Raw genomic sequence first — 14,954 nt, 5'->3', positions numbered from 1 at the left:
CTGCACTCCCCTGCTATGGCCCCCAAAGGAAGCACATGCTACGACACTTGAAAGGTTGCTGTTGGTGTGCTTGTGTGTGTGCGTGTGTGTGTGTGTGTGTGTGTGTGTGTGTGTGTGTGTGTGTGTGTGTGTGTGTGTGTGTGTGTGTGTGTGTGTGTGTGTGTGTGTGTGTGTGTGTGTGTGCGTGTGTGTGTGAAGGAGAGAAAGACAGAGAAATGCCAGGTTATTCATAAGGTATTCAGCATCAGACACTATTGGAGAGGTCTCTCAAAGGGGCAGTCTGGACGTCTCCATTGGCTCTCTGTACCCTGCAGCCTCATAATGGAGGAGGCAGCAGTAATGATGGAATAGATTTGGTGCAATTACAAGGTCACCTGCTGTAACAGGCTACCAAGAGATAATGGGCCTGGATCAAGTCCCCTATGGATTCCTCTCCAATACGTTAAACGATTCTGGATCATGTATTGTTCCTCTCTAACATGCAGACAATCACACAAAAGCTGTGATTAAATCCATTATATTTAATAGTCACACCTTTTGGCTGATAATTGGGTCTCAGAATAACACTGTGTTTGCCGGTCAATTTTGGCTGATTCAGAGTTGACAATTTCAGTGTGAGGTCAAAACCTTTTCTATTTGACATTGGTGAAGAAAAAAGACACTTTTTATATGTAGTCACTACATAATTGTTTGATTTTTTTCATCTTGAAAATAGCCTGTCTATCAAAATAGCCTGTCTGGCACTGACCATTTTTTGAAAGACAGTTAAAGATATGTAATAAGACTTTTTCTAGTAATTGGTTGGTTTCCAGCCAACCGTGGTTCAAAATGTGACCGTATACAGTAGTGGGACTAAAAGGGACACTAATATTGGTCATACTGACACAATTTAAGGCAAAGAAGGTCACGTGCAAACATTCCAAAAACCACTTTTTTCCGACTGCAGAAAATCTTTATAGTGTGGTTATGAACTTTGTTCATGGAGGCAATTCCATCTTTATATGCAAGCCCACAGTATCACATTTCATATGCTATACACACAATCAACAACACAAAATTAAAGTGCTTGACTGTCTTCTCTTTATCTTTCTTCTTATTTACAGTTTAATTTAAGGATACCATACCCCTTACTTGTAATCCTTACATAAACCCTATACTGTGTTTAATAGATGAGAAAAAAAAATGTGTCTTAAGTAGTTCTAAAAAGAGATGTAGCCTAATTAATCTAATACTAAAACATTGTCACGAAAGCATCTACAGTAAATAGGCCTAGCTTACACATCTGTTTCCTCTCAACATTCATTATTTAATCATGCAGAGAGCTAACAGTCTACTGCTACTGTAGAGCCATAAAGTAGAACACCACCATAGAAACACATAAAAGGTTTATTGAGAAAACAAAACAAAAAAGTGACAATATGGGCCTTGTTTCCAAAAACATGTCAGAAAAAGTAGCGAGGAAAAACAAAACAATGTCTGTGTCCTCAATAAATCCTCACATAGGCCTATTCAAACACAAGTCTGGAGTTTCCCAATGTACACATGAATGATGCAACATGCCAAAGAAGTAGCTGAAAACAAAACCGAACAATATCATTCTGAACTGCCATCTCAAATTCGCACACTAGAGCTTCAGGCGCTGGTGACATGGAAATAGTACGGTAATAACATGATAATAACATAGTAACAACATGCTAATTAAGTGCTTATAACGTGCAATTATCTAATTTGTGCAGAGGAATGTTCTTATGACTGACACAAAGACTGTTTTTCTTTGTTTCTTGCGTAATGGCTCCTTCATAGTTTATTTCCTCTTAAAAGCAGTGCTGAGTCCTCAGCAGTACTTTCCAAACTTCGGCCCATTGTACAGGTCCTCTCATTAGAGTCCCACAGCCATTTGTCTGCATTTGGCCATTAGACCCCTGGGCTACTCTACCTCCCCAACACCACCACCACCCTTCTCTCTATATATAGGATGATAGTGCTGCACTGTGCTGTGCTGTGATTTCGTAATGGCCATAATGGCTGTCTGTGGGGCAGGGTGAGGAGGGTGAGGTGGGTTGGCTATGGTGGAGGGGGATTGAGTGGTGTTGCAACAGATTTACTGTTGGCCCCCGCAGCCGTGCATCTCTCTTTCTCTCTCTCTCTCTCTCTCTCTCTCTCTCTCTCTCTCTCTCTCTCTCTCTCTTTCTCGGAGCCTCCCTAGGACGGATGGGAATTATAATAATAAATTATAATGAAAATCAAAGCCATTCTCTAAATTAGGGCAGCTTGGAGGTGCTGCAATGGAGCCTCATATACTGTTTTCAGGCCGACCAGAATGGTGCCGGTGCCGATGTTCAGCACTAAAGTGCTCACCTGCAAACCGCCAGTGTTCATGACGGGGCTCTGAACTTTTCCGCACCTGACCGTGTTACACAGATGAACCTGCTGACGTTCACGTTGTCGTCACAGTTTGCAGAGAAGTATTTTTACGGTTCGCATTGCGAACCAACTTCCCGGTTTGCGAATGCTAAGATCTGTAGCGTGAACACGCTGGCCGGTTCGCAATTAGGTGCGGGAACCAGTGTTGCCAGATTGGGCGGGTGCCTGCCCAGTTGTGCTACTTAGGATGAGCGTCTGCGGGTAAAAACGGGGAAAATTGGCGTTTTTTTCAGCCGTTTTGGGCCCATAGAAGTCAATGTAAATTGTTGAATTTGGGCGGAATTTAGCACATTTTGGCGGTTTTTGAGAAGCTTTTGGGCGGGATTTGGTCAGACACATCTGGCAACACTAGCTGGAACAGCCACCAGCACGAGAGCACATACACTCTTAAAAAAGATTGGTTAAAATAAACAAAAAATTAGTAGTTTTTAACCGATCTGTTCGATTAATATGTGTCCGAGAAAAATATTAGTCAAAATAACCGATTAGACTTCAGTTAAAATTTCAACCAATCTAGATCGGTTAAAAAACTAACCAATTCCAAATCGGTTGTTTTGACCAATAGATTGGTTATGTTTAACCAATCTTTATAAGTCAAAAATGTACCAATCCCCCAATGGTTGTTTTGACCAATTTCTTCGATTAATATGTGTCCGACACAGATATTGGTTAAAATTTTAACCGATTTGCTTGGTTAGATGGACACTGCAATTACTTCACTCCAAATTAACAGTTTCAAAGCTATATCAATCATAACCAATAACCAAGATTTGAGTTTGTTTTCACAAAGTTTATTAACAATTTAATTTCAAAAGGCTTTAAAGCACTGATCTGAAAGGATGGGGATACAGTAACTTACAGCAATCTGTTCCTTCCCAACACTGATGATGGTAAAGTTGTGTGGGCACAACAAAAAGACAGGCTGGTATTAAGAAAAAAACAAAAGCAGAGGTAACATTTTATGCTTGGTGAGCCGTTTTCGACGAAAATTCAAATTACAAATGCATGCATATCCTGTGACTATTACTTACTTACAAAACTTTAAGGTTGTGCTTGACAACCGGAGAAAACCTGTTAGGAGTCAACATGATCTTACTTTAAGTTATATTCAAAGAACAGTACATTTTTGCAAAACAAGGAGGCAAGTATCACTTAGAATGGCATACAATGCTGTTTCTCCAGTACCAGGTAAATTACCTGAATCTGCATAGGATGTAGTCTGCATGTCAGTGGAATCAGAAGTAATTAAAATACACATGGTGTGGAGTGGTGGTGTTTGCGTAGATGTTTTAAAAAATGTCCAGTGACTACAGAGCAACTTGAAGTGAGAAATGTTCCAGTACCTTGGCCCACTTTTTGGTTGAGATGGTTATATCGGACACATATTCAAAAGAGGCAAAAACAGAGTTAAACTGTGGTGGATATGCCAAGTTACACACCCAGTAGAGCATGAAAAGCTTGTCACTGCGCAAGTCAGGCAATCAGCAACAGGAATGGTTACATTGTCATCCATGGCAGTGATGACACTGCCGTGTCAAACTCTCGCCTCCTAGTAGTGGGGTCCTTGAAACCTTCTCAGTGTCAGTGCCGAGGGATGCAAAGTTGGTTCCAGTCTGAAAGAATTTGTAAGATTTGAGAGAGAGAGAGAAAGAGAGAGAGAGAGAGATACATCAATGGTGCTTAGCCCCATAATGCACGCCATACCATCTGAAACATGCTGTAATAGTCATTGAAAGGTTAATTGCCAGTACTACTCTACTATGACATAACATAGGGCCTTTAGTAATGCTCAGTAATTGCCATTCTGGTAACCACAAAATTTATAACGCCCTGTTTTAACAGGTTATATAGAAAGCTTTACTCTACTGAGTGAACGGTATAAATCATGCAGTATCAGGAAGCTTAATTAACACCAAGTATAGCCAAAATCAACAATGCACACAACTATATCGTGACTTGTTCTTTCTAAATAAAGGTTAAAAAATGTCTGGCAGACGTACCAAACTTGGCATCTCCAGAAAGCGTGGAAATTTCTCAAAGATGTCACGCATGGAGGGGGAGTCCTCAGCGATCCTGAAAAATACAACAAATTGAGAAAACGTAACCCAAATACTCCACTCAATGAAACGGTGGGCTCAGTGTCATAGGCCTAACAGCAGAAGGCACCAAGGGTGCGTTTGTAAACTGCCGCTCTGAGCACAAAACAATTGGTAATGTCATGTATGAGCAGTGGTGGACAAAGTAAAAGTAAAAAAAAAACAAAAAAAAACAGTTTCTTTCCAACACAGGTAACTTATCTGAGTAAAAAGTAGACCAATGTACTTGTCTTACGACGAGCTGATTCTGCACAGGTTGGATTGAGTTTGTGGTGGGTTCTTGTTAGGTTTTTATTGTTTTTCAGTAATAACACAGTCTATCTCAATAGGTAGGTATACTGGAGCAAACGGTTTAACAGCTATGTAATATCATGTGCTACTGTTGTAATTACACCACAAAAGTACTTTTACTTTGTCCACCACTGTGTACGAGTGTGTTATTCAGACTGTTAGATAGTAGACATTTGAAACACACATTTGGTGCAGATTTATTAAAATTTGCTTACCGGTATATTTAGAAACTGTTTTTTTTTCAGTATTTTTAGACATGGTGCTACAAAGGGGATCAATGTACTGTAACCAGGCAGCTGCCATCCTTAACCCTGTAGTGCAGCGTTATGGCTCTATGTAATGTCATAGCAATGTTGTTATGATGTATTTAAGCATTTTCAGCAAGTGAATAGGGTCGCTGGCGATCTATCCTCTCAAAATAACACACAAGATGAACAGGATGCATCTCTGATTAACAGTGTGTGGTTCAAACTGTTAAGACATTTGAAACACACATACATGTGGTGTACATTTGTGAATGGTTGCTAACCTTTAGAAATTCTGTCAATGTTCAGAAGCATTTGCAGACATGGTCCAGGGGGCTCAAGTACGACCAGAGAGCAACCATCCAGCAATAAGGATATCTTCTGAGCTGCACACAACATTAACACACAACACACAACATTAATTTGCATCTCATATTGACAGCATGAAATACATAGCATGTTTAGCACTTTGACTTTTATAAAAATACATGCAGGGCTTTTTGTAGGATTTTTTGGCATGAGGGAGCATCATGGCAGGTTTCGGGGGTGAAGGGGGGTGTCGTCCCCCCCCGTGAATGAGAAATTTACTTGGGGTGCTCAAATATGTATATATAAAAATAAAAGTATGAGGGTGCACCCACGGAGGTATGAGGGTGGAGCGCCCCTATTTCCCGTTCAGAAAAAGCCCTGACATGGATTGGTTTTGTGTGAATTCATGAACTTAAAACTCACCTCTTGCAACAGTGTTTATTTCTCTGAGGTACACCACACCAGAGGAATCACTCAGTGTAATCAGACAGCTTCCATGTAGGATCCTTCAGTAATATTCTCAGTCATCTGCAAAGCATGACAGCACAAAACATGAACATGATTATGCATTTATAGGCCTAATTATTACAAGAAAATAATGAAAAATGATAACACCGTCACCACCACGACACAATATGATGGCCTAGAGTATGAAACATCTAAAAGATACATGTCTGTATACATGTAAAATGTTTTTTTTTGTTTGTTTGTTTTATATCATTGATCATTTTCCCAGACGGATTGACAACAGATGGCTCAAAGAATTCAGTGTGCTAAACTGGAGGGCAAAAAGAGCAGATTATGTATCTTTCTGGATATTTTACTCATCACTTGAAATTAAATCTAAATCTAAATCTAATCTAAGATGTCACGCATAGAGGAGGAGTCCTCAACGATCCTGGAAAATACAACAAATTGACAAAATGTAACCCAAATACTCCAATCAATGAAACGGTGGGCTCAGTGCCATTGGCCTAACAGCAGAAGGCACTAAGGGTGCGTTTGTAAACTGCCGCTCCGAGCACATAACATATTGGTCATGTCATGTATGAGTGTGTTATTCAGACTATTAGATAGTAGACATTTGAAACACACATTTGGTGCAGAGTTATAAAAAAAATGCTTACATTTACAAACTGATTTTTCTCAGCATTTTAGACATGGTGCTACAAAGGGGATCAATGTACTGTAACCAGGCAGCGCTGCCATTATTCCTTAACTATCCTCTCAAAATAACACACGGCATGATCAGGACGCATCTCTGATTAACAGTGTGTGCTTCAAACTGTTAAGACATTTGAAACACACATACATGTGGTGTAAATTTGTGAATGGTTGCTAACCTTTAGAAATTCTGTCAATGTTCAGAAGCATTTGCAGATATGGTCCACTACGACCAGAGCTACCATCCAGCAATAAGGATATCTTGGCCATCTTCTCAGCTGCAATAATAACACACAACATTAGTATGCATCTCATATTGACAGCATGAAATACAGAGCAAGTTAGAACTTTGACTTTTTAAAAATACATGGATAGGTTTTGTGTGACTTTATAAACTCACCTCTTGCAACAGTGTTTATTTCTCTGAGGTACACCACACCAGAGGAATCACTCCGTGTAATCAGCCAGCTTCCATGTAGGATCCTTCAGCAATATTCTGTCATCTGCAAAGCAAGACAGCACAGAACATGAACATGATTATGTATCAATATGCCTAATTATTACACAAAAATAAAGTTTGAAAAATGATAACACCACCATGACACAATAGGCTGAATAAGGCTACAATATGAAACATCTATAAGATGCATTTCTTAAATTGTTTTCATTGATCATTTTCCCACACGGATTGACACCAGATGGCTCAAAGAATTCAGTGTGCTAAACTAGAGGGCAAAAAGAACAGATTATATATCTTTCTGGATATTTTACCCATCACTTGAAATGAAATCTGATGCATAGCCCACTTGTTAAGACCTCTAAAATCACTAGGCCCACTAGTAGATCCAAAAAGGATGGGCAAAGAAATCTAAATATTTATTGCAGTAACCATACAAATTAAGCATCTTTGATCAAGCCAAAAATTAAGCACTCTACACATCTGGGTGTTTCTGGGCTCATTATTTCAGGAGAAATCTGTCAAATAGGTAATGCCTATTTATTGAAAAGAACACGATCTGATGGCTGACAGTGGTTTCTCCCTGAACAGAGAGAACAGCCCACAGAGTTGGCAGTAACAGAATGGGACAAAACAGCACACTGTGTGCACAATAACAAGTTCAGAATCAGTTTACTTACTCTCCTTTACACAACGAACAGGGAAAGGCACATGTGTTAAAACATACTTCAGAGCAAGTGTATAGTCAAAATGAGTTCGTTTCTAACAATAAAAATCAGGCATAAGTTGTGGCTACTTCAAGCTTCTGAGTCAGCTAAAAGATAAGCTGGTGTTGCTAACGAACTTCTAGCTAGCTCTTCTCTCTGGTATTTGTGTTTTACTTTGGCTCAAGTACATTAACTGGATATCTTCAGAGCATAATTATACTCAAAGGGAGTTCGTTTCTAACAAAAAAAAAGACTTTAGCTAGCTAATGTTGCTAGCGGACAAGAGATTCATTATTCAGTTTGGCTAGCTCTAATGTTGCTAGCGGACATTTAGCTAGCTCTTAACTTTGGCGCCAACAGTCTTACAACACTAACTTAGCATGTTGTAACTTCAGAACAAAATTATATCCAAAATGTGTTCGTTTCTAACAAGAAACCAATATTCAGTTATGAATACATCGGGCTATTTCAAACATCCCTCAACAAAGGCAACATGATTTAACCGTTAGACTATAGCTAATTGTTGCTAGCGAACCACCTCATCATGCAGCGCTAGCTCTTTCAGGTGAAGAGGCCGGCGCAAACAATCTCTGGCCGGCGGGGAAGCACTCCCTTCGGCCCTCCTCCAGAAACCACTGATAGCTATGTTGCTAGCGGACATTTAGCTAGGTCTTGACTCTGACATGGGTGTTTTGGCACCACTGGACAAGTTTTATAGCTCTTTCGGAGCAAATCTATATTGTAAATTTCGTAGAGTTTGTTTCTAACAAAACACAAACTTTCCAACAACGTTGTGAAACCAACCTAGGGCTAAGTTAGCCTACCGGTAGTTATAATAGTGGCCTGTTAGCGGAGGTATGGTCTGAAGACAAATTCATTGCAAATTACCATCCTGAACAAGAAACTGTTTCGTTATTCACTGTATATTTGGCATTGTCTTGAAATTATTAACGAAACATTGAAAATAAACGAACTTACCTCACAAAGTGTTTGAATTCCACCAATATCTCAAACGGCTTTCCTGCAGCACCAAGATGGCGGCTTTGTCAGAAAATTGAGAAGCAGAGTTACGTACTTGACGTTGAGCGTCAGACCTGCGTCAGTTACCAATCTCTTAGTTAACATTTGCTTAACCAATGATATTAGTCATTTTTCAACCAATCTGTTATTAAAGTTAACCAATATCTATGTTAAGTCAACCAATTTGTTCTTAACCAATGATATTAGTTGTTAGATAACCAATTTGTTTGTTTAATAGTTACCAATGTCACAGTTAATTTGACCAATATTGCCTCAACCAACGAGATTAGTCACTTTTTTAACCAATCTCTTTTAAGGGTGTAGGAATCCAGCCTGATAACACAGAGATGAGGTGTACAGTACAAGTCCCGGCAATGCACCTTATCTCAATTCTTTCCTGNTTGTCACATGGGGTCTTGGCTGGCAGGCTAGTACTAGCTAGCCACCTTGCCTCTGCACAAAATATTTTGAAACAGCATGCCTTTTGTCACAATTTTTCTTCTCAACCAGCCAAAAGAGGGACAAGGCTGAAATTCCAGCCACGATTCTGAATTCCAGCCATGACTGGTTGAAGACAGGATCAATAGTATTAAAACTTCACACAAAGATTCCACCCAACAGCAGGGATGCCAGGCGCTTTGTACGAAGTGAAAGACAGGCCTTCCAGCTAAATTCAACCTTTACTAATGCCTTTTCAAGTCAGGCAGTCAAGCTATAAACCCAAAATGTCCTGTGCATTCTCAAGTAAGAATCTTGCAAGGCCCTCTATCAGGCATTCACTGGGCCAATTTAGGACAATAACAATTTCTAAACTACCCAAAAGGTCCCATACCAAAGCCTTTCCCTGAGAACACATGCACACACGCAACAACAATGCATTTGGTTGATCCATATAACAGAGAGCTACGTGCTAAGGTGGATAAGTCCATGTTCATTTTTTAAAAATTCAAATAACGTGAAAATGCAATTAATAATATAAATGTATCCATTTATAAAAATAACGGCAGAAAATCTAAATGAAGCCTTAATCTAGTGGTGAAACAAATCACATTTAGTAATTTCATTAGTTCAAATAAGCCAGGGTACTTGGAAACTTGGAACTTTCACTTGAACGTGATTACACAGCTTTTTCTTCATTTGCTGCCAATTCTTAGTCTTCCTTGCCAAGTTTTTCTGTGGTCTTCATAGATACCTTTACACAAATTACTTTTCAATGCCCTTTCATCATGTGCAAAGGCCTGTAACGTTGGCTTAGTGTGAGCAAGTAGTTTTTCATCTTCCTCCTACTAACTGAGAAAAGCAGGCAGCACCATTAATGTCCATTTGGCTACTTCCCACAACCCCCTGCTTTCTCTCCAAAATCATTCCATCAATTTACTATATCAATCCATCTGAATATCTCCATATTTTCCACCTCAGCCCACTTCCCAAACGTACATTCACGCACATGCACGCATGCACAAAATCTATCTTCGTTAATTGTGTGTGTGTGTGTGTGTGTGTGTGTGTGTGTGTGTGTGTGTGTGTGTGTGTGTGTGTGTGTGTGTGTGTGTGTGTGTGTGTGTGTGTGTGTGTGTCTGTGTGTGTGTGTCGGGGTGTGTCCTCTGCACCATCAAGCACGTCCTGATGTCGGCTCCACTGCGGGTGTGGGAGTGAGATGTAAGAGGAGAGAGTGATCTTGATTTATGCTTCCCTATTGGCCTGGGAAGAGGAGGAAGGTTGCCCTCTCCAAGCTTTCTATTAATTAGACCATAGATTGGTGGCGGGAAATAGGCAGCAGAAGGGATGGGAAGAGGAGAAGGAGGAGGAGGAGGAGGAGGGAGAAGGAGGTTGGGTGCATGATCAAGGGAGTGGTACTGGTGGTTAGTGGGGTGCTTTTTTCTTGATTACTATGCCTGAGCCATCCAATCAAAGGAACACGCTGAAGATTAAAATACCAGTATGGAGGGTGACTTACGTGATCTAGTAGTGCTCTCTCTCTCTCTCTCTCTCTCGTCTCTGTGTGTGTGTGTGTGTGTTGTGTGTGTGTGTGTGTCTGTGCGTGCGCGTGCGCGTGTGCGTGCGCGTGCTTATGGATGCTTATGTGTGTTGTTTCTTTTTTCCTTTCCTCTTCCCTCCTCTGTTCTGTTCACCCTGTGATGTTTTTCTAGCTGCTCTACATTATTCCCACTAATGACTCTGCTTCTGTCAGCTGTGTGCCTCCAACGCATGCTTCTGTGTGCTTCCAACAGGACTGTTTTTTTTTTTTTCTACAAAGCTCACTTATCTGTGAATTGTATGCACTGTGTAAATATTTGTGCCTGTGTTTGTTTTCAGCACGTTGCTTGAGAGAGGTTTAATATGCCTGGGCTTATGCCACCTGTGCATCTGTGTGTTTGTGTCTTGCTCTTTTACACATGTGAATGCTCTTTCTCTCTCTCTCTCTCTCTCTCTCTCTCTCTCTCTCTCTCTCTCTCTCTCTCTCTCTCTCTCAGAACAGATGTTGAATATCGTATTGTATATATTGAGTGGGGGGCCCTTTCAGATGACTGTGTCCTGGGACCAGTCACAACTATGGTATCTGCGGTCCTGCTTGTAATGATACTTCATATTCATCACCACCTCACAGAGGGGTCCCGTCGTGCTAATTGAGGTATTGTTGAACAGCTAATTAGCCAATATTAATGGAAATCTACTCAACTAAACAACCATTTCTTAAATTCATTTTTTAAAATTGTTTTATGTCTCATTGAAATACATGAGCCTTTTTTCCCCCGCATTTACATGCATGAATGTAATGTCATTCAGAGACACTTTTGGCTCAGTTTCTTCTTCAAAAATGCTTTGTTTTTTTATTTGTTCCTGTCTGTTAGGCCACAGTACCCTTTCGAAACATATCGAGCATAAACCATGGTTTTCCTGTTTTTTGGGGGGGGTTTTTTTACCATGGCTCAATCATGGTTTGACTATGGTTTAACTGCAAAATTAACCATGGTTTTACCCTGAAAACTAACCATTGTTTTACCACAGTTTCTATTTATTCATTAAATTACATTTAGTTGCAACTTTTTTTATCGCACGCACATTGGTGTTTGAGTAATGTGGGGTTACATGCCCTCAAGGGCACTTCAGCCATGGATGGAAATGTAGGGAGAGGTAAGGGTGGGATTCGAACATGCAACTCTGTCCAACTTCAGTCCAACTCCCTAACTATAACACCACGGCCTTAACAAAGAGTTATTATGTTAAACTGCTCACTATTGTGTACATAGAGAACAGTGTACAGGGCAGTGTGATGTGAGTAATGGTCGATAACAGCCATAAAACGATCAGAGATGCCATCTGCTAGCCAGGCCATGCTCTCCTGACGCAACACCTTCAGTGTTGCTCCTAGTCAGGCCAGGAGCAACACAAATATAGTCTCTGAGTTCCGGAAAAATCAGGAACTCCTCCCACTTTGTCGGCATGCAATCAACCAGTAGCAACCCAAGAGAGGCGTGTCAACCACACCGTTTGAGAAATGTTCATTGTTATGCTCTTGGTCAGATTTGAGAGTCGATGATAATCAGCTATGTGCAGTCAGCATGAATAAATGGCAGCCATTGCTCAGAGGCAGCAACCGTTTCTATTCATCCACCCAGTGCTCATTACAAAGACCCCTCGTTTCTCTGCTTGTTGATGCTTGTTGGTGAAACAATATTTGTGTTTTAATCATTTTCTGAATGCGAGATGGGAATGCATAAACAATATTAACAAAAAAACATGAAATCTTAACAACAATGCAAGTCAACTCTGCAGGCACTGATTGCATTAGGACTGAAACAGGTACTCCAAATTAAACCCTGCGGAGGTCATGATTGATGCAAAACAGGAAATGCTGACACTGTTGACTTTGGTCTTAACAAGAAGCAGCAGGGAGAGGAGTGAACTGCCTCCAAAACTTTTAGACTGCACACACAATTCACATCATCTAGATGAGTGCCAATCAGGAGATAGCTGATGACATGGAAGAGGTCCCATGCCAGTGCAGCCAGGGTGCACATAATAATATTGAATATCTTTCACGGCCGGTTTTCGATTGGGCACGACACAGCTCCATCGTGAAGCAAAAAGTGGCGGCCGAGTCACGCTGTGTCGAGCTGTAGGTCTACCAGAAAACCGGCAGTGGAAAAGAGCATCTACTGCACCACTGCGCAGCAGAAAAGCTCGATAACTTGGGTCACACTATGTGACATAAATGCACAACAGAAGTCACTCCCGTATGACAGGTCAGACACAGTTTCTAATCAGAATGTTTCACACAGTCGCAGTGCACATACAGTACAGCGCTGCACAGATCTGTGCAAAATGCCCTAATCAAAACCGTGCCTAGTGAGAAGAGCTCCACTGGGGATGTAATAACTGGAGATGTTCATGTCACTATGACCTCTGTGATTAGCACATAGAGGAGCCTGTGCAGCAGCTTTGTGGCACAAAGACCTCCACAGACTGAGTGCTGTTATGAAATCATTTCAAGAGAAGATTGTTTTTTTTTGTGCTTTTTTTGACTCCTCTTCCTTGTGATAGGGAAATTAATTTGAGAGAATGTGCAAGTAAGAGAGGTGGAAGGATTGGAAGAGAGAGAGCGAGAGAGAGAGAGAGAGAGAGAGAGAGAGAGAGAGAGAGAGAGAGAGAGAGAGAGAGATGAGAAAAAAGACACTGGATATGGAGGAAGAGAAAGATTGAGGACAGATAATTTGACAGTGGTACTTCTCTGAGGAAAGAGACTAATTGGGCCACTCTCTAAGTGGCAAGATCATCTCTTCATTTCTTTCTTTCTTTCTTTCTTTCTTTCTTTCTTTCTTTCTTTCTTTCTGTCTTTCTTTTTTTAAATCTAATTTGTAACTTGGATCTGATTCTGGTAGGGTAATATTTTTTTAAGAGTAATTTCTGAAGGACTACAAGATAAAATGGAACTCATAATTTAACAAAATGTGTACATTTAATGTCTAGAGAATCAACTTCCATGACCTTGTGCTTCCTGTTGAAAGAATATCCAACTGGATTTGTGTGGAGAGCAGCAACCCCATGCAAACCATATCATTTGATTGTTGGACCCTGATGTGGAATTTTAAAGTTATTTTCTTTGCCTCCCGCGTTCTCTATAACTGTTAGTTTCCTCCGAGTTTCCATCACAAAAGGAATTAAACATTTGTGCCATTTAGGCTGCTAGCTGCACTTTTAACAAGGATCTCGGAATAATAAAGAGATTGGAGGTTTTTCAGGGAAGTAGTAATGTTCAGCAGCATTAAATTAGTGTATCCCTACGCTTTCTGGGTTATGAGGCACCCTCAACAATAAGTGGTCTACTTCCTCATAGCCCAGCCCATAAGAAGATCCACTGGCATTCGTTAGCAGTGCAAGAAACCAGTGCGGCCCTACTGTAGCTGATATGGTAGGACACTTGTCTACTATGCGGCCGAACTGGGTTTGATTTCTGGCCCGGGTCCTTTGCCGGCCCTTCCCCATATCTCTCTCCCAACTCACTTACTGTCTCTACTTCACTGTCCTGTCATCTAAAATACAATGAAGGCTTGTAAAGCCCCAAAAAAAAACTTTTTGAAAAAGGCTGCTTGCAGTCAGGACAGGAAGAGGGTACTTTCAGTCACACCATGCCTCACTGTTTGGATTATAATCCGTCAGACAAATTCTCACGCCTTTCATTTTTCTTCTTTGCTTTGTGTATTTGGCTTAGGGTTTTACTCTTATGCTTCTCTTCTAGGAAATTTGTATGCATAAAGAACAATACTTGAGTAGCATGGTGCTACTGGTGAAAAAGAGAGCGAAAAATATTTCATGAAAGCATCGTGTTGTTTTGTATAGCTGCTTTTATTGTCCGCCTCAGCCTCATCTCAGCCCCCATCGGCCTGAGCCTATTTCCCATCCCCCGATCCCAGCCAGGGACATGGCCCTGTTCAGAAAATAACAACAGTTGACAGTTAAAAATGAAAGCAGTTTACATGGTCTGCAGGATATGGCTGGGTGGGTCAAAGCGATGAAGAGGCTGCCTGACACTCCCCTGGGTAGACCAACGGCAAAAGCCTTTTTTGCTTTCTGGCCTCCCTGCCTCCCTGCCTGTCTGCATGGGCTTGGGCTTAACCCAGCCGGGTTGTATTGGGCTGGGTCCGGGGTTCTGGGAGGGGGGAACTGGAAACGGTGGTCTGACAATGAACAAACACACTGGGTCTCAGGAGCCTTCTTCATGAAAGCCAGGGAGACTGGT

The 14,954-nt window shown here is 41.0% G+C and overlaps 1 long non-coding RNA gene across 1 annotated transcript; it reads right to left on the bottom strand.

Moving 5' to 3' along the window:
* Positions 1-3,509: 3,509 nt before the first annotated feature.
* LOC134458740 (uncharacterized) lies at positions 3,510-8,853 on the bottom strand. The gene is made up of 7 exons (XR_010036614.1): positions 8,672-8,853; positions 6,930-7,032; positions 6,709-6,807; positions 5,789-5,893; positions 5,341-5,442; positions 4,425-4,497; positions 3,510-4,037 (listed from the first exon to the last, which is right to left on the bottom strand). It is a non-coding gene; the product is annotated as an uncharacterized LOC134458740 (long non-coding RNA).
* Positions 8,854-14,954: the final 6,101 nt, after the last annotated feature.

The sequence above is a fragment of the Engraulis encrasicolus genome, chromosome 11 (genome assembly GCF_034702125.1).
Source record: "Engraulis encrasicolus isolate BLACKSEA-1 chromosome 11, IST_EnEncr_1.0, whole genome shotgun sequence".
Classification (NCBI taxonomy): domain Eukaryota; kingdom Metazoa; phylum Chordata; class Actinopteri; order Clupeiformes; family Engraulidae; genus Engraulis; species Engraulis encrasicolus.
Note: the sequence above shows the minus strand (reverse complement) of the source record. Positions and strands in the feature narration are given on the sequence as shown.